The sequence below is a fragment of the Nycticebus coucang genome, chromosome 2 (genome assembly GCF_027406575.1).
Source record: "Nycticebus coucang isolate mNycCou1 chromosome 2, mNycCou1.pri, whole genome shotgun sequence".
Taxonomy (NCBI): Eukaryota; Metazoa; Chordata; class Mammalia; order Primates; family Lorisidae; genus Nycticebus; species Nycticebus coucang.
This window is the reverse complement of record NC_069781.1, coordinates 122,452,309-122,470,982: the sequence shown is the minus strand read 5'-3', so window position 1 is coordinate 122,470,982 and position 18,674 is coordinate 122,452,309. Positions and strand designations below refer to the sequence as shown.

General features: G+C 46.9%; 1 protein-coding gene across 4 annotated transcripts in view; it reads right to left on the bottom strand.

Moving 5' to 3' along the window:
• The window catches only part of SV2B (synaptic vesicle glycoprotein 2B), a 179,381-nt gene extending 160,945 nt beyond the window's left edge, over positions 1 to 18,436 (bottom strand). The window contains exon 1 of one of the 4 annotated variants that reach the window (XM_053581748.1): positions 18,341 to 18,436. The gene's annotated coding sequence lies outside the window, so the exon portion shown is untranslated. Of the gene's footprint in view, positions 1 to 15,273; positions 15,368 to 17,271; positions 17,352 to 17,997; positions 18,310 to 18,340 lie in introns of those variants that run through there. The other 3 variants (XM_053581745.1, XM_053581747.1, XM_053581746.1) reach the window with 3 other exon arrangements.
• Between the last annotated feature and the right edge of the window lie 238 nt (positions 18,437 to 18,674).

Genomic DNA, 18,674 nt, shown 5'->3' with positions numbered 1-18,674 from the left:
TAAAATGGGCACAGAGCACGGAAAGACAATGTTTAGAAGAGGAAATACAATCAGTCAATAAACAGAAGTGTGCATCATTGTAAGTAAATGAATGAAAAATAAAATACGATATTATTGGCAATGTTTGGTTTTCCTTTTAACGATAATACTCATTGCAAGCAAGGATGCATTGAAGGGGGCCCCCATATATTGTTGGTTGTAGGGTGAATTAGAACAAGCTTTCTGGAAAGCAACTTGGCAATATGAATAAACAGCTTTATTATTTGTATGGTTTCCTATTTTCCATTTGCTATTCAATAGCAAATACCACTTTTATAATCAGGAAATAAATTAGCAAACAGAAGGAAACCAACTACCTGGATGGAAAACTTGAATATTCCCTCATTTCAGCAATAGATTCAGGTAATTCCCAATTGCCTTGCAAACACAGAATGGAAACAAGTCACATTCTGAGTATTAGTTTACAACAATCAGAGCCAAGCATGGGGCTGGTCACTTGCTAAATTCAGGCAGGTCACCAAATGGCCCAGATCTAAGCAAGAGAACAAATAAATTGTGCACCTCAGCTCTGTATTTACATTTCAGATGATGAAGTACTGTACATATGAACATCTCTCCTCATTCTCTTTAGCCATTTAATATCTCCTTGAAAGTGAAGAGTTGTCAAATCAAGAAAGGATTTATCTTTAAAAAGGTAACGGTTACCCTTGGGAACAAGCTTTTCACAAGTAAGAGCTAGTTCCTCTAGAAATGCCAGCCCTTTGCTCCTTGCAAAGAGATGCTCCCTGCCAGCATTTTATTTAAGTATTTTGGACCCTGCCTTATTTTTAAAAGTGGAGCAACTGGCCGAGCCTCCTGTGGAGGAGTCCATCTGCTGCAGGCCAGACAGAAGCTGGAGATTAGGAGTAAAAGCCGGGAGCCCCAAGCGGATCAGCCAGTGAGCCCACGCCCACAGGCCCTGCCTCCATGCAGAGAGGGCTCATTAGCCAGTACTTAAAATATTGTAAGACTCTGAGCAGAGCTGAAGGGAGGAAGGAAGGAGCTCTGAAGAGGGGAGCCAGGCCTGGAGGAAGGAGGCAGATTAATTTTGTTCATTCAGACTGGAACATGAGGGAAACATAATCAACAACCACCACGATGATGGTGGTGGTGGTGGTGGTGGTGGTAGGGAGAGGACCCCCCGGCATGGCTCTGGTTTGGACCAGGCCCTCTGATGCCAGCAGCTTCTGGGCATCTAGTTTCCTCAGGATAGCATTTAGCCTCAGTTGTCCCCCTCATAGCTGAGGAGCCCCTCAGAAAGGAACAGCTGGGTCCCGCTTCAGACCCACCAACTGCCCGTGCCCCCAGCCTCTATTCCAGGCAGAGCCCTTCTTCTAACTCAACTGAGGCTCCCGCCCCTCCCCTAAGTGTCAAGCTTCTTCCTGTGAAACCTTCCGCACTTTTCCGGGCCCTCCATAAATACAACAGGAAAATGTTCTTTCCTCTCCCCAGCACTGACCCCCGCCCATTTTTCCCTGCTGGGGAATGAGCTACCCCATTAAGTCACCATTCTGCCAAAATTTCCAGATGAGAGTAGGCACCAGGCTCTATGTCTTCACATATCTCAAACTCCAGGGGATTCACCAAGCGCTCTGAGGAACCCACTGGCATAGTCCACTCCACTCCCCTTGTTCCCAGCCAACCCCCAGCCAGGATGCAAGGTCCCCTGAGTCCTTCTTCCCAAATGACCCCAATCTTCATAAGGGAGTCTCTCAGAGGCCCTTCACTTGGTTTTATGGGGAGAGAAAATCCTTCACCTCTACAGGTACTCGTGATAGCCCAAGATTCCAAAGTTTCTACCTGCTTTTGTCATCCCTGTTCTTATATGGACGTGGGGGGCTTAGAGTTGGGGTCACCAAGGCCAGTTTCTCTACCTCTTGAGGAACCTTGTTTTTTTTTAAGTAGAGCATTAAAGATCTCTTATTTTCAGATTTGCATTTTGAACGCCCATTCCGGAGCAATAAAAAAGTCCTACTCAACATCCTGGCACATAGGTAACTTGCTTTGGTAGACCAAATCATTATTCCCAGTTCTCCCCCCAGTAATATGGCTATCACCCATTCCCCCAGTCAGTGACTATGCAGTGTCTTCCACTGTGAAAAGAGTATACTTTCCCACTACAATGACATGGGCTTGGGTCTGGCCAGGTCATTTGCATTGACCAATAAAATGTTAGCAAACATGACAAGTACAGAGGTTTTAAATGTGCTGGGACAGTTGTTAGGCAGCATTATTACTATGTGGCAATAGCTGACTGATACACTTACTATATGTCCAACATTGTGCTAAACACTATATTGTCTACTGAATTCACTCCTCTTAACAAACTGTATGTAATAAAGAACTATTTAATATTATGCTTTTTTTACAGCAAGGAAACTGAGGCACAGAGTATTTAGGCACAATTAGTAAGTGAAGGAAACAAGCTTCAAATCCAGCCTTCTGACCCCTGAGCCCATATTCTGCCACCACAGAATGAAATGCAGAAGGAGACAGAGATATGGTTTCGTGCTCTTCCAAGCCTGTACTTCAGTACCAACCTTGGACTCAATGCCACAATGGCTGCTTGTGAGCTCCCTGTCAGTACAAGCCTGACCAGATCCCAAGAGCTGAAGCAATTTCCCTAGCTCTGACAGTGCATGCCAAGAGAATGAAACAGGCTTCCCTTCTAGAATGCATGACCCTTCCCTGAACTTCGAGGAGGAGAAGTCCCACAGGGAATTCTAACCAAGGAACAATCCTGCCATTGTGAAATGCAGGCCCACGATGTTCTGCATGGGATGAACAGCACACCTCATTCTCTGCCTATTTTTATTCTCTCCAAGCAAATATCTCCAGGCTTTTGCTCATGAAAATTATTATACAACTGCCAGCTGCTGGGATTATACAAATAACTTGATAATAGCCAAGCACTATGCTGTCCAGTGTGCAAACACCAACACACCACAACAAAGCAGCCTGGGCTACCGGTCCTCATTCACAGCCTGCAAACACAAGCAGCACAAAGGAAGGACACCCATTCTCTCCGGTTTCAGGAAAATAAAGTGGCAGGTAGTTGGGTCCCGAGATGGATTTTTTTTTTTTTTTTTTTTTTTTGTAGAGACAGAGTCTCACTGTACCGCCCTTGGGTAGAGTGCCGTGGCGTCACACGGCTCACAGCAACCTCTAACTCTTGGGCTTACGCGATTCTCTTGCCTCAGCCTCCCGAGCAGCTGGGACTACAGGCGCCCGCCACAACGCCCGGCTATTTTTTTGTTGCAGTTTGGCCAGGGCTGGGTTTGAACCCGCCACCCTCGGCATATGGGGCCGCCCTACTCACTGAGCCACAGGTTCAACTTCCAAGATGTTCTATGCACTGGGAGAATGTAAAGTCATGTTCTTTACGAGAATAACTCACCAATGTGATTCAATCATACACTCCTTTCCTTAACCAAAGTTAGTACCTCTAATAAATTGGGTTTACAAATTTCAAGTTATAAACAAGCCAGCAATTCGAAGTATGTAACAAAAGAATTACATATGTATTATTAACTACGTGTGTGTGTGTGTGTGTGTGTGTATACTCTATTTAGATAAAGATGAAACAGTGTCTCTCTGTAAACTACTACACTACACACCCCTGAGGGTAGGGATAGTGCCTTCCTTGCCTACCATTAACCTCAATGGCCTAGCACAATGGACAGACAAAAAATACTGTTGAATAAATAGATGCAAAATGAATTTAAGAGGGAAAATTATCTTTGAATTTTAAATATTTTAATTCTTAAAATACAAGGGTAGGGCAAGCAAGGAGATGCTTATGAAAATTTGGAGCCCTGGGAGGGGGTCTGTAGTCCCCCACCTAACAGTTACAATGTAGGGGTGTATGGCACGCCTCCTGAGTGAAGGACTCAACTACAACTCAGATTTTACCTAACAAATACAAACAATGTCACCTAATTGTAGGTACCCTTATATTAATCCAAAATAAAAAGAAAAATTCGGACCCTTAGAAAAGGAAGGGGAGATGGAGAAATAGCCCTACTTTCAAAGTCTTCAACACTCACCAACAAAGCTAACACTTTGTGATTTTTATTTCGGCAAGAGAAGTAAGCCGGCTCAGTACAGGTGGTGGACGTCAGTGGGTCCACCTGCCCAGCAGCCATGATCCCTTCCTTCCTTCAGCAGCAACTGTCCAATTTTCCTTTGAAAAGCTCCCTTTCTTTGCAACATGCAATCTTAGGACTCAGAGCTACAAAGTCCTTAGGTACACATGTCATGTGACCCCGGATGGACAAGGCAGATTTCTCATCCAAGAATGTACTCTCTACTTTTTTATTTTTTCTTTTTCTTTTTTTTCTTTTTTTTTTTTTGAGACAGACTCTCACTATGTAGCCCTCAATAGAGTGCTATGGTGTCGCAGTTCACAGCAACCTCAAATTCTTGAGCTTAAGTGATTCTCTTGCCTCAGCCTCCTGAGTAGCTAGGACTACAGGCACCCACACACAACCTCCAGCTATTTTTTTGGTTGCAGTTGTCGTTGTTGTTTTAGCAGGCCTGGGCCGGGCTCAGTGCATGTGGCTGGTGCCCTACTCACTGAGCTATGGGCACCGAGCCCAAGACTGTAACTCTTGAGCTGAGCACATAAAGCCAGAAAATGGTTGGGGGGACCCAGTCCTTGGAGAAGTTCCCAAACAGCCAATCTATTAGCAAGGGGGCAACCAGGACTTTTCACAGGCAGGCTGGAGGCCTCCCCAGAACACAATATGGAGTTTATGTCAGTATACGAGCATTCCGGGGGATCTTTCTGCTAAGACCCTTTCCCTGAATCCTTGAATGGAGAATAGCACAGAGCACAGAAGACAGCTGGAAGCTGGAAACAGAGGTTCTGATAATAAACCTTCCATAATAAATAAGTTATCTCCCCTCTCAGGGTCTCAATCTCTGCCTCCTTAGTATAATACGAAGGAGGTGGGATTAACAACCACAAAGGATCCTTCTGTGTCCAGTCAACAAAAATTGACCCCTTGAATCCCTGGGTGTTGGTAACACAAAGCTCACATTGTCAGGGCCAGAGAGGCTTGGAGTTTAAAGCAGTTAATCCCTTGGCTGGATGACTGGGACAAAGAAGATTAACCTCAGATGAGAGAGTCCTCGCCCAAATATAGAGCAATCCCAAGCACACACATTAGAGGTTGGGTGTGCCCCCACCTCCTCCTGCAAATGCTTATTCACCAGCCCTTTAAACAAACTGATAGATTGACCCTCCAGCACTACAAGGTCAAGGTGTTAGATTGTTGGGAACCTCCCCACATCTAATACCTTTCTCAATTCTCCAATCCTGAATATGCTGTTTCTCCTTTGAAATACGCATGTTTTTTGAAGGTACTCTAGGCTTGGTAAACAACTAAGCACTGAACACCTACTATAAGCCAGGGACTGTTAGACACTGGAGCTCCAGTAGTTGACAAGATGGCACAGTCCAGCTCTCAGGGAGTCTTCAGTCCAGAGGGAAAGCACCTACTGTGTGCCACATGCCCTACTAAACACCAGCAATCATTATCTCCTTCAGCGCCCTGCAACAATGCCAGAAAGTAGGTCTTAGGATGACCATTTTAAGGATAAGGACACTGAGGCTCTGAAAAGTTAAACAATTTGCCCAAGGTTATGCAAGCTATAAGTAGCAGAGTGAGCCTCTTGACTCAAAAATGATGCAGGATTGTACAAGATCTTCCCATTACTCCAAAGTCAGAACCAATGGGAGAGGAAAAGGGAAAATGTTGAACTTCACTTTCTTCTGAGGGCTAAAATGCTGGAATTGTCATTATAAGAAAAAAACCTTTATGTTTAACCCTGTATTTTTCTGCACTGAAAGAGCCCCTAAGGGGCGGCGCCTGTGGCTCAAGGGGTGGGCGCCAGTCCCATGTGCTGGAGGTGCTGGGTTCAAACCCAGCCCCAGCCAAAAACCAAAAAAAAAAGAAAGAGCCCCTAGGCCCCAGGCAACCAGGCAGCTCAGCCATAACTTTTTAGTCCTTATGTTATTGAGACACACTCTCCTAGGTCCTCTGCAAAGTGTTCCTATAAGCTAACAGGAAATTGCTCATTGAAATTTCAGGCTCTGTATTGGAGAAGGTAGATTATCATCACAGCAAACAAACTCCAAGTGTCAGTAATTTAACATAGGCAGAGTTTATTTCTTGCACTTGAAACAGCCTCACACAGGGCCGGTCAGTGGAGGAGCATACACAGGGTCCACCACACCCACTGTCACTGCATCAGCAGAACATGATCACGTGGCCAGAGCCACCGGCGAGAGAAGCTGGAAGATGAAGTCTACGTGTCAGGAGGAGGAGGCAATGGAGCTTGCAGGTCTTTGCCACGAGCTCTAAAACTGTGTGCTTAATATGATTACTTCTAAATAAAGAAAACGACTCCGAATGCTTACAGATGGTGGGCATTATATGGAGATTTGCTTTTTCTTGTCCCAATTTTCTGGATTATCTGTAATGTTGTTCTAATCTATCCAAAATGGTGAGGTAAGGAGCAAGGGAGGAATACCTGAATTAGTAAGTCTCTGAGCAGTTTCAGATCGAACCATGATGTCCATCCAGGTAACAACAGCGATAGGCTGTTTCCCTGAATGCCTTGCCTCTTTCTCATCTATTTCAAGTATAGCAAACAAAGCTTTTAGCACCCGTGGTTCAGTTGGCAAGGTGCCGGCCACATACACTGAGGGTGGCAGGTTTGAACTGGGCCCAGGCCAAGAAAAATAACAATGACAACTGCAACAACAACAACAACAAAAAAAATAGCCAGGCACTGTGGGGGGCACCTGTAGTCCCAGCTACTTGGGAGGCTGAGGCAGGAGAATCACTTAAACCCAAGAGTTTAAGGTTGCTGTGAGCTGTGATGCCATAACACCCTACCCAGAGCGACAGCTTGAGACTCTGACTCAAAAAAAAAAAACTTTCTGCTGTACTTGTTCTGGGCAACTTATGGTCCAAAGGCTTCTTATTTCTTAAATGTTTTCTATGATCTCTTGGGTCTTTCTGTACCTTAAAGCATTTCCAAGATATCATTCAGTTTCTAGGGCTATTGTTCCACTGTGTGGATGGGTATCTATGATCAAGGTCAAATCAAACTTCTGATCCACTCAGTCCACACCCAGCCAAGCCTCAGGTCTGAGGCACAGGACAGTGGCTCTCTCACCACTTGCAAGACAAGCTCTGGGAGTCAATACATTAGCCACCAGCTCCTCTGTGGATCACGGTGGTCCTTGAGCTTCTTTCTCCTTGACACATCTGACAATGACCTTTAAACCCATGTGAGATTCAAGCAGATGCCCTGCTACTTCCCACCTAACTTCCACCCCTGACTCCACCTTCTCTCCATCCCCGACCTCTGGCCAATGCCACCTCAGATTGCACATTTTCGCCACACCATATTTTGTTCCAAAACCAACCACCGCGTTTGCAAGTCTGCATGCTTCTCCTGAAGACATTCTTCCGCCAACTACCTATCCTCCAGCGTCCAATTGGACAACACTCCCTGCCACATCCAATAGCTTTGCCTGCACCTCTGTCTTCTCTCCTTGTGTAGCAATAGCAACTGCTTCTAGCACTGTGCTCTCTAAACACCCCCTTGCTACATACCTCTGTGGTACCACTCCTCACCTTGTAATCTGAGTGGAACTGACCAACTCTCCCATGGCAGAGCCCTAAGCAGACAGCTCTGGAGCTCTTTGTCCTGCTCCACTTCAGGAAGCATAGCAGGCAGAGCTATCTCAGGAATCCAGGCACTGACTGGAAGGTCAGGTGGGGCGGAAGGGACACTACTTGTCTAGGGGAGATGGGCTGAAAGGAACAGGACATGGACCTGGCAGTGACATAGGTGAAACTGAGAAGCCTGACGGGACTGACCTCTGACAGCCCTCTGTGGTGCCCAAGATCACACTCGCTGGGCCACTGATGGAGCAGGAAGCCGGCAACTCTGCAGTGTGAGGGTGGGACCCCAGCACAGCTCTCACGCAGGAGGGAGGCACCACCAAAAACAAAAACAAAAAACTCAACAAGAAGTCATTCATCACAGAGTGAGAGAACAGGGCGCAGCAGCCCACCCTGTTATCGTGGTCAGAGGTTATCTCACCTCCCTTTTCACTGCTCCCCTTGAGTTTTTCTTCCTTTGTTTTACATTATGAGCATTTACCGGTTTCACAAGGCTTTCCTATAGTTTCTCTTTCCTTACGGCTTAATGTGTATGCTTTGCCTCAAATAAACAAGTAAAGAAATGCAGCTGCATTAAATCCCATGAGCCTTGAAGCCACCAGGTGTGGAACGTGTTCATTATCCACCACAGGGGTAGAGATGGAAATAAACACCTTGAGCCCCCCCACCCCCCAAAGGTCAAAGGCAGGGGCTCCTGACATTGCCATGACCTTTCCAGCCCCACCCCCCGAGCCAGGACTCTGCCCAGAGCAGGTCACCCCACAACACCTCTTCTTCCCCTTGGAGCCTCCTGTGCCAGCTGGGCTCCATGCCTCGGTGCCATCTGCTGCAGCCCAGAGCAGGCAAGAAGCCATGTCAGATTCTATGCACAGCAGGAGAACAGGGGCTGCAGGCGAAATGGAAGCAGCCCTCACCAGGCCTAGGCTCTGGGAGCCAAGCAGGGAAAATCCCAGAGGATTAAAGCATTCGAAGAAGCTGTTGAGGGGCCTAACCAGAGAGTTTCTGCTTTGTCTTTTTTTCCTGCAACAGACGCTCACTCTGTTCCCTGAGCTAGAGTGCACCGACATCAGCCTAACTCACTCCAGCCTCCAACTTCTAGGCTCAAGAGATCCTCCTACCTTAGCCTCCCATGTAGTGGGGACTACAGGCATGGACCACATAGCCAGCTGATTTTTTTAATTTTTTAGGGACAGGGTCTTGTTATTACCCAGGCTGGTCTTCAGCTCCTGGCCCCAAGCAATCCTCCTGCCTCAGCCTCCCAATGTGCTAATCACCCTTCCCTAACCCTCTCACTCCCCACCACTCATTTCTCAGTGTTTCTAAACATAACAATGCAGGGAACCCAGGCCTCAAGTTTCTGATCTCTCCTGACCTCTCATATGGAGTCATGTTGCTGCAGCCCCAACCTGGGCTCTGATCCTCTCTCTGTCATTAACTTACTGTATGATCTTAAATAGCTTATTTCCCTATTTCTCTATGTCTTTATTCTCTAAACCCAGCTCCCTCCTTTGCCTGATAAGGAGTTTAGATTCCCTGCTTTCTAAGGTCCCTTCAGTTCTGAAACCCTAAAGATCTTATCACTCAGTTAAGGCCTTCCATCACCTTGAAGTTATTCTGGCCCTGAAAAGAAACCTACCCTTGATATATCTGTTGACACCAATCATGCCCACTCAGGAATAATGATGGATGGCTCATTTATCCATGGATGTGTTCCTTTCCTTCTCCTGAGCAGTATTCATTTGCAGTTTTCTATCAAGGAAAGACCATGAAACAGAATTGTAAATCATACCTATCACACCAACGTGAGCTTGGGGAACCCGGGGTTCCTGCCAACAACCACACCACAAAGGTTGACATAGGAAACATTGAACAGTGCCCAGCTCCCAGCTTGAGCAGTTAATGCCAGGCCCAGGCACCCGTTATTCAAGAAAGCCCCAGAGTTCTGGCAAAACCACCTTGTCTCGAATCTATGAAGAACTGACAGAGAAAGAAATGAGGTTGTGTATCTACTTGTCCAAGGGTACATTGTCTGTGATTTCTTTTCTCTGAGTCTCATGTTTCTCATCTGTAAAATGGACACAGGAGAAAGGACATGGCCTATATGGCCCTAACGACATTCAGTACTGAGGGGTTAAACGGCCTTCAGTTAGGGGAGAATTTTAAATTGTCTTTTGGGAAAAGAAAGCAAATGCTAACCTTTCCCCTGCCACCCAAGACAGAAGCAAGCTCTGAAGACTGAAGGGAACAGGAAGTGGGTGGAACAGAAGTTTGCACAGAGGATGGGAAGAACGGATAGAACCACAGGCTTCTGTGCAGAGAGCTGAAGGAGGGAACCCATAGAGTGGGTCTTTGTTGCTAGGAAGGGAGACACTGCTGGGTGAGCTGTGATCAATGGTCAGGACAAGCAAGGGAGCTTTGGGTTTTGCTGATGATACTTCTGGGAGATCAGAGAGAAAGCTGAGTATACGTGGGTCACTCTGTAAGTTTTAAGATACACAAAAATCAAGCAACAAAAATCCACACGGATGAAAACAAATGAAGCCTTCCCAGCAACACCGAAAAGCTGAGCAAATTGAAACTTACACAGGCGAATCAGAAAGGATGCTGCCGACTGTGTTTCTTGGAAGTGAAATTAATGGACCGTAACCCAGTCTGTCTTGAATTTTCATGGTGATCTACGTATGATCGATTCTTGACTCAAAGGAAGTCAGAATGGCAGCAAAGGCAGGAAAGGTGGGGGAAGGAAACCATCAGAGGCTGAGGACTTACAGGTGCTGAAGACTCAGCGTATCACTGTCATTTACACTTTCATGTCCCGTCCTAGCCAGTGAGAAGCAACCAGGAAGAGCCGTGGCCAGTAGAGGAAGTCCAACAGCACTTGCTCATCATGTGTCTACATGATGTAGGGACATGCCTGCTATGTTCCTGGAACAGCAGCACAACAGATTATTTCCGTAGAAGATCACAGAGAAAATTTGCTAGGACCCATCTGATAAGAAAGCTTCTACAGAGCGGCACCTGTGGCTCAAGGAGTAGGGCGCCGGTCCCATATGCCAGAGGTGGTGGGTTCAAACCTAGCCCCGGCCAAAAACCACAAAAAAAAAAAAAGAAAGAAAGAAAGCTTCTACATCTGCATACTCCAAGTAGATAGGAATTTATACCATGGAATTCCAATCCATGATATGACACTGCAAAACTGAGCTAAGGAGGTTGGCTTATTACAGGGAATGGAAGGTTGGTTTCTGATTCACCTCTCTGGCCCATAAGGTTCATTACTGTCTACTTGTCTCATTTAGAACATCATGGGCTTCATACAAATAATCTTGAAAATAACACTGGTGACATAAAATGACAGGTTCTCGGTGCTCCCTTCACATGAAATGGTTAAGTCTTTCCAGCTGGCACGGTGATCCCTTAGTCAACCCTTGGACCATCATACTTGCAAGTCCAGGAGCATGAGGAGAACTGCATAGCACTGGAGTATTGTCACCATTCTCATCCTCAGCAGAGCCACCACCACCACCACCACCATCATTTCACATCTGAGGAAACCAAGCCTCAGAGAAATTAAATGACTCACTCAAGTTTACTCAGCTAGAACATTATGAAGCTTGAGTTCAAGCCCAGTTCTGTCTGATTCCAAACCCCACTGCTCTGTCCTGTGTCCCATATAGTCTGGTCTAGTACCCATACGATAACATGGAAGCCAGCTTGTGGTCTCCAACTCACACTTCCTTCTGGGCTTCAATTCTTTTTCTCTTCCACTGAAACTATTTCTCTCTCTCTCTCTGAAACACATACACAATTTCAGTTGCGATTTTGCTCCCCTGCCCCAATATCATTACAAACAAAACCCACACTCACACATAATCAGTCACTTCGTGGGGAGAAAACGGACAGCACCCACTCTCTGACACTCAAGTCATTCCCATCCTATCCATTTCCTATAAGGCTACTGCCTATTTCTTCCTTTTATCAACAAGAACATATTATGCAAGACACTGTCCACGTGGGATTTTTCATGCAAGCTGGTGACACTCGAGCATAAATTGATTTAAATAAATTTCTCCCCCTTCAGGATTCTTCCTTGCTTCTGCTTTGCCTTAAATTAAGAACAGTACAATAATAACCCAGGAACATCACACCCCTGAATTTCAGCCACCTCACTCTAAAGTAGCTTTTCTCCTTTTTTAAAAGTATGAGCTATTTTTTGGTCTCCACTTGCTCCTCTTACTTGTCACCACACATTGCTTTCTGGAAGATATAAGCAATTGGAACCTTCACATTTAAAGTCTGTTTTTAGTCCACAGATCCACAATAAGGCTCCCATGAGAGCTTGGAAAGACAGGGAATAACTTCAGGGAGTTACACATCAAGCTACACAAAGCAAAGATGTGTGGTCAACTCCAGTAATGAAATGGTTTCATTCACTCATTCAGTACATATTCACTGAGCATATGCTATGTCCCGGGCAATATTTTGGGCACTGGACTCATGGATGAACAAATGAATAACATGCTCATGACCTCAAAACTATGCTCCTTCCTGGACCAGTTCTCTGAACTCTAGACTCATATATGCAACATGTACCCTTGGATGATCATTTGAACTCCCTGACTGCTTCTCCCCCATTTCAGGAAAGGACTACTCCATCCAGCTGCTCAGGTCATAATCCATACAGTCACACTTGATTCCCTTTTTTCTTTCATACCCTAAAACGAACTCACCAGCAAATCCTGTCTCCTCTACCATCAAATATATTCAGAATTTGACCACTTCCCACCATCTCAGCCTCTATTTTCCTGGTTCAACCCACCATCATCTCTCACCTGGATCACTGCAGTAGAATCCTAACTGATCTCTGCTTCAACCCTTGCCCATTTAGAGTCTAGTCTAAGCTCTAAAGCTCAGGTGATCATGTAAAATATAGATCAGATCATGGCATCTTATGCTCTAAATTCTCCAGTGATTTCCCATCTTTCTCAAAGTAAAAACCAAATTCCTTACAAATGCCTTTCAAGGTCTTGTACTGCCTGGCTCCCTGCTACCTCTCTGACCACACGTCCTTCTGTGCTCACCCTGTGTGTATCAGCTCCTTCTATACAAGTCCCCCGCTGTTCCTGGACCACGCTGGTATTCCGTTCCCTCTGGGCCTTTGCCCTTGTTCTCTTCACCCAGAAAGGCCTTTCCCCACATATCTACAGGCAGTCCCCCTGGTTATAAACCAGACAGTTTCTGTAGGTTTGTTCTTAAGTTGAATTTGTATGTAAGTTGGAATGGGTACATTTACCTATCACTTGTAAGAGCCTCCATTTGTAAGGAGTTGTATGTAAGTCAGACGTTTGCAACTCAAAGATGCATGTATCTGGCTCACTTTTTCACTTTCTTCCTATCATCCTGACCATGTTATATAGAATATCTACCTCTTACCCCTCATATGGGGTCCTCCTCTCCTGGCTTCATGGTCCTTAGTCACCTGACTTCACACATTCACTTACTTACCTACATATGATTTACCTCCCTCAACTAGAATGAATGTTTCATGCAATACATCTTGGGTGGATTTTTTTTAATTGTTAGATGCCCTACCTATAACATGCCTCGTACACAGAAAACACTCAATAAATATTTACTGAATGAATAATCATCTAAAGATACTTATGTCTATAGATGGTCAACCATGGAAATACACACAAAAAGAGGAAAGTCACAAAGGCAGGGACAGGCATTGCCCATTCAAGCTGAGCAGAAGAAAAGGAGACTTTAAATATGAAGGGGCTTTAAATATTAAGGTCCCCTATGGTAGACCAGTTGCAAAACTATCCCAATTCTTCCCCTTCCTGTATCCATATACTTTGCAATGTGACTATGTAGCTCCTTCTTTGAAAAAGCCTATTTTCCTATCTCTTCGTTCTGGGCTGCCTGGGTCTTACTTTCTGTCAATAGATAAGGATAAAGTCATGATGTGCCAGTTACTATGCCAGTTATAAGTTAGGCCTCAAGAGGGCGTGAAAGGTTTCCTTTTTTTTTTTTTTTTTTTTGCAGCTTTTGGCCAGGGCTGGGTTTGAACCTGGTATATGGGGCCAGCGGCCTACTCCTTTGAGCCACAGGCGCCGCCCGCTTTCCCTTTTTCTTGGCCACCTGCCATTACCATGTGAACATACCCGGCCAGTCTACTGGAGGCTGAGTGACCACATGGAGCAGAGCTGAGTCATCCCAGCTGAGGCCATCCCAAAGCAGCCAGCCCTCAGACACTCCGGCAGCAGGCTGAAATCAGACCAGCAAACACAGCCAAGAGCAGCCAAGCACCACTCGGATCTGCAGAACAGCCCAACCAATCAACAGGCGAGTGAGAAGATGATAAATGGTGGCTGTTTTAAGCCACAAAGTTTGAAGGTGATTCATTCTGCCGTCCCCTTGATAAGTTCAGCCTTAATGTGTGTGATCAGCCCCTAGGGTAGGCATCTAAGCTGCTTTGCTGAGTAAATGTGCATCAGGAAACCTCCCCGGGATCGGGTTCTCACAACAGGGGTTCTGCAGAAAGACGATGCACTGGCTGACCGCACTGTCTCAGTCCCTGCAGATCAGCAGACTGGTAGGTAGGTGAACAGGGTCACTGTGCTTGGCCCAGAGGGACAGATCAGGTTTCTGAGGCAGCAAGAATAAAAGCCAGAGGGACAGAGGGAATTCACAGAAGAAAATGTTACCTTCCGAGGTGACATGGGAAACACCCAGCCAGACACCCTGACCTTGACCCAGCCCTATGTGCCATGTCTTATTTCACCGAATCTTCAACAAGGTTCTCAGGCATCCAGCCCATTTCCTTCCAAGGAACACACTGCAGCAGCCCTCCTACAGTGAGGACAGCTGTGTGGTGGGCACTCAGATCCCCACACCACACTCTGTCCTGTTGAGCAGCAGTCTCAACAGGCCGCACAGCAAACTCTGATCTTTATGTTAAATACTTCACAGTACACCAAAGGTCATATACATCCAGATGATCCCAGTCTTTTTCTATGACTATAGAAACTCTTCTCATTCTCAGAGAAAAAATAATAATAACTTGTGAGGACAATGCCTGCTGGGCTATTTTCTAAGATCACCCTTTTTTTCTTTTTAAGGGAAAAGGAAGCAACAAGACATAATATTAAGGCCCACAAAAAGTGTAAATACCATCCTCAATCTGCATAAAAGGATGCTGAAAACTGTGTTGCACTGTCTCTCAAATTCCTGGGCTTCCTGTCGCCTTGCACAGATTTATGCTTTCTGCTTGCCTCATTCATTTATGCTTTGAGTGACCCCAAGTACCTATGTGTACCAATCAACCTTCTAAATATTAGAGGTTTAGAACTTCAGCCAATTCCTTACACAAGAACTTAGCACATATCTCTTAGTGACAAATATAAATCATGAGAGGTAATCCCTCAATGACTTTGCTGTATTACCCCTCTGACTTCCCCCCCACCACTGTCCCCTCACCCACACAGCCCCTGCCTCCTCGGCTGCCTTTCTGGTTTTCTTGGGTACATACCTCTCTGCTGCCTCAGGGTTTTACGGGTGTTGTTACTCTGCCTAGAATGCCCGGCTTCCTGCATCACTCCCCCAGAGATCTGGAAAAATGTCATTTACCAGCAAAACGTTCCCTGACAAAGCTACATTAAAAAAATAAAATAAATAAAATAACCCCACCCTCTAACAGCACCCACCAATCCTCTTGGCATATTCTGTTTTTCTCCATTACGTCTCATCAGCTGGTACATGATATATTTATTTGCCCATCATCTTATTCTTGCACACAGGGTGCACACACACTAACTTAAGCTACTGGAGGGTAAGAACTTCGTTTTGTTCAGTTCTATATCCCCCACTCATAGAGCAGTGCCTGACACGTAGTTGGATAACAATGAATGAAGTGGCATTTCTTGAGTACTTATTTGATGACAGCAATTTATATATGACAATCATTTGGCAATGAACAAATATTTCTAAGTATCTTTTATGTAATGATGATCACAACCCCGTTATTGTTTACCCATTTTCCAAATCAGGAAACCAAAGCTCAAAGACAGGCTAGGGAACTTGCCCAAGGTGCCCACCTAGGTCTGTTTGCACATCACAGCCCAGGCTCCTTGCAGTGCACTGGGCTGCTTTCCACATACATTAGTGATGGAGTAGGTTACAGAGTGCTCTTCATTCTGTCATTTTTCTTCACCTGCTACAGCTTTTGTCCAGGAAGAAACATCCATTTGGAGTGGATTTTCATCTCCCAGAGCAGGTGATAGTAACAGCTTTAGCTTTCCTTTATTCCACTCATTTAAAAATAATCAAGGTCAGAATTTTCCTTTTGAACTGAGCTGGGACAAGAACACACAGAGGACTCGAGAGAAAGAAGACAGAAGTTTATCTGCTCTGACACTCCCCCAGAATTTTCCATAGTCCCTGACGTTGTAAAGTGTTGCTTCGAAACCTTCATAGTCTTGGAATTCAGGAAAATCATCCATTTAAAAAAAAGGGGGGGGGGGCCTCGGTGCCTGTGGCTCAAGCGGCTAAGGCGCCAGCCACATACACCTGAGCTAGCAGGTTCCAATCTGGCCCAGGCCGCCAAACAACAATGATGGCTGCAACCAAAAAATAGCTGGTGTGTGGCCAGCGCCTGTAGTCCCAGCTCCTTGGGAGGCAGAGGCAGGAGAATCGCTTGGGCCAGGAGTTGGAGGTTGCTGTGAGCTGTAATGCCACAGCACTCACGAAGGGAACAGCTTGAGACTCTGTCTCCAAAAAGAGGAGGGGGAGGATACAAAAAGTCTGACCTGCCCTGAGCAGCCCCTTTCTTGGTGTCAGCCTGTATCCAGTAGGGTATGGCCACGTAGCTGGAGACACCAGCCCTGCTCTGCCCATCCAGTGCCAGGGATGGAGTGGCAGTGAGGTCATCGGAGGGACCACTGGAGGGACCCAGTCGACGTCCCTGTAATACCTAAGCTATGAAGGCTTCATTTTAAAAATAATCACTGTCCCCACCAATTCCCTTCTCTCTGCTCCACTGCTCTTTCCCAACACCTTCACTGAACCCTCCTCATTCTATGGCAGGTACTTCTCCTCACCAGGTATAATGGGGGGGGGGGGGGCAGCACTTTGTTTTCATTATCTCTGCATCCCTAGGATTAATCCCACCTCTGACACAGGCTAGGTGCTCAGTGAGTATTTACCAACTCCAGAAAGAAGCCCAATTGCCTGTACTGTTTCTACTGCACCCACTGGGGCAAGCAGGACCAGTCCCCTCTTCTAGAAAGGACCGGTAGCAGAAACACAGGAGACCGGCACAGACCAGAACAACCAATCAACTGGCTACAGTGCCCAGTTCTCCCCCAAACCCACACACCCCTCATCCCTCCCCTGCCACTCCCTGAGCCCCAGAGCCACCTACACTCATCATCTCCCCAACAGGCTCAGCAAAAAGCATCCCCCAGCGGCCCACCCCACCCCACACAGACTGTTCACATCAGAGCGAGCCCAGGAATCGAAGTTAAGTTACCTTTAAACGGAGCTAGTTTTCTATCTGTGGCTTTTGGATAAAAGATCTTGTTTCATCAGCCCTGCCGAACCCTGGACAGCTCCCAGGTCTACGACAGCTCCCAGGTCTACCGCTCCTCTGCAGAAGAAACAGCACTGGCTATCTCCTCCCTGGCTAAATGCATTCGCTCGCCCATCCCTGCAAAACAAATCATGTTCCTTTCCTCGCGCTAAAACCCAGCCATAAACAAATACTCTGTGTGTCCCCGAGAAACAGCTCCACGCCCACGGAGGGAGCCCTCCACGCACAGAAATACACACTCACAAATCCCAGCAGAGACCCCAGGAGTAAGTATGTTTTTCATCTGTTCTTTAAGAACAAAACAACGAGAAAATTCACCTAATAGGAACAGAACTGAAACTAAAAGCGGTGGCTAGGAAGCTTATGGAAACGGAGCTATACATGTCAGCAGCCTAAGTTGCAAAACTACTTACAGCGCTAACAGAACGGGGTTTAAAAACCACCCTTGGGGAGGCCAGCTTCAAAGAAGTGCACAGCCCCGGGCGGCCGGGAAGTCCTGGCTTTCCAAGACTCTCGGGTCTTTTGCGCCATTTACTATGAACACCACTCAGCCGTTTCCGCATTTGTGTTTCCACCCCAGCGGGCAAGCCTGGGAGCCCCGGCGCGCTCGGGGTCAGCGCCCGGGCGGGGTCTGCGACGGACCGCAGCGAGCACGCCGTCCCCTACCTGGGTGGGAAATCCGCGGCGGCCACCCCCGGTGCGGGCGGAGCAGCGTCTGCCCCGCAGCTCGGGCTAAGGCGGCGCTGGGGCGATCCCGGCGGAGGCAGGCGCCGGCCTCGGTCACACCTGCATCACCGCGCCCACGCCGCAGCCGCCACCCGCCCCCGTGCAGCGCGCGGCGCGCCCCCGCACCACCGAGCACCCAGCGCGGGAGGCTCCTGTTCAGCGCAATCAGATCCTAACCCCCTTTCTTCCCGGCCAGGGCAGCTCTTTGCTTCTAAATCCCCTTCTGATTCAAGGCTGGATGAGTGGCATAGCTCAGAGGGAAGGAGAACCAGCTGGTCCCCACCTCGCTGGCTTTGCAGACCGATGGATGTTAAACTTCTTACTCCTCGACTTCTGTCCGCAGCTGACAAAGGGCGTCCTCTGGCTCCCTGCACCTGCGCCTAGACTCAGGGGGCGCTGTGGACTCCGCACGCTGGGTCATCAGCTCCCAACTGGCTGTGTCAGAGGACAAGACTCAAATCCCTGAGAAAGGGAATCCTCTGATCATGTCATCCCCAAAATAGCTTCCATAATGGATGTTGTTGAACCTTTCTGTCCTGGTTGCCTCATCAGGAACTGAAAAGAACCTACTTGGCCAGCGAGAGGGGAGGCGAAGACGCCCCCCACACCACCCAACT